This window comes from Apis dorsata, unplaced genomic scaffold (assembly GCF_000469605.1).
Source record: "Apis dorsata unplaced genomic scaffold, Apis dorsata 1.3 scaffold_577, whole genome shotgun sequence".
Classification (NCBI taxonomy): domain Eukaryota; kingdom Metazoa; phylum Arthropoda; class Insecta; order Hymenoptera; family Apidae; genus Apis; species Apis dorsata.
In genome coordinates this window covers 150,284-152,218 of record NW_006263787.1, presented here as the reverse complement: position 1 = coordinate 152,218, position 1,935 = coordinate 150,284, and positions in this window count along the sequence as shown.

The window sequence follows — 1,935 nt, the reverse complement described above, 5'->3', positions numbered from 1 at the left end:
AAAAAAAAAAAAAAAAAAAATGGCGAGGATGCGTTATTCTAAGGCATGCAGACGCGAAGAAAATTATGTGGAATCCTCTGAAGGATCGTCGTCGAGTATTGCCGGAATTATTTGGATCCAAACGTGTCGGATCGATTTCGTCTTATTGTCGCTTTGATCAACTTTACAAACGCGTGTAATACGTATCCTTACTTAACATTGTTTTTCTTTTCTTTTCTTTTCTTTTCTTTTCTTTTCTTCGTACGCGTCTCACGTAAAAGCTGGGGCAACGATGTCCAATGTATTCGTCGCTTCCTTTCACGAATTATATTTGAAGAGGAATCGATCTTTCGATCGTCGTAACTCGAAAGGAGAGGGAAACGGTATAAATAATGCTAGATCTTTATCCAACTATCAAGTGGTTATCGCTTACAAATTACGAATACAAATTGAACAACGTTGGCAGCTAAAACGATGTAAATTTTCGAATTTTGTTTCATATGTTATGCATGTAGTACCTCATGTAATGTATGTTTAATATATGTATATATATATATATATGTATGTATATATATAATGTTTATGTTAGGTATGTATGCATATGTAATTAAATACAGGCTGGTCTTCGTGCGATAAGCAATCGAAATTGCAAAGAATTTTGTCCGCTGCTAGCAATTTTGAGGACACCCTGTTACTTAGAATCTGAGTATTGCATAGTTTTTACATTCATATTTTAAAAAGTGGAAGAGATATATCTTTTTTTTTTTTTTTTTGCTACTTCGTTAATCTCTACGTTTCTAAAGTGATTATGTATTTTTCTGATTTCTTGGTTGCACGATTTCTTATTTCTTGCGCGTATCGCGCTATCGGTTGTTGATTTGTACGTCTCTTTGAATACGTGTGTTTTTTTTTTTTTTTTTTAAATCTTCTTCAAGTTAGATTAATCGTCTTACTCGATTTACTTTTATAAAATGGGATATTTTTTTTTTTTACTTTCTTTCGCGTACTTACGATACGTTTAAAGCGCAAGAAACCAGTTCCTAAGTATTACAGGGTATCATTTGTCCGAGTGGTTCCTAATTCGTGTAATTAGAGAAGTTTATTATCTGTACCCAAGGCACATTTTATACTTTCATTCCGTTTTAGGAAGGTCCACTCTATAGTATATGTACATATTATAGCATTGTTACACGTATAAGGGATAGTTTTGTAATTGTATCACCCTTAAGTTATATAATGTCTGACGATACCTTGTACATTTTATTTTCTCGTTTTATTTATTTATTTATTTTTTTTTTTTTTATTCTTCAGCGATTCCTTCATCGTTCACTACCCTACGTATTATTGTCAAGTCGACAGCATTTATAAATGTATATCTTAAGTGCTACTCGATCTTTAATGTTACATTATACTCAACTATAGCTTTGTGCAAAATTTACATTGTACATGTACCACGGATACTTTCCCCGTTCTTTCGTTTATCACCGATATATCATCGATCATATCGATCGAGAAATTTCTCTTTGATAAATTATAATTCCCTCCCATCCCATGATAAATAACACAAGTTCACGTTATTGTCAGAAATTATTTACGTTTATATATATATATACCCCGATCCCGAATTTATTATTATTATTGTCAGAAATTATTCTTCCTCTCCTTTTTCCTAAGTAGTCTCTTAAATTCTTAAACGTTAAAAATCACCTCGAATCTCGTTCTCCTCAAGTGCCGTGTTAATATGTATTTATATATATGTATATAATATATATATATATATTTATATGTATCTGTATATATAAATATAAATATACATATACGTATATATATATATAGTATAGTATGAAATATTGAATCTGATAGATCTTAAAAATATTCTGCTAATCTTTTACGTACGATTAAACCTTACGAGCTAAATACTTTCTTACAACCTTGTATCGTGTTCAGCAGATTTTT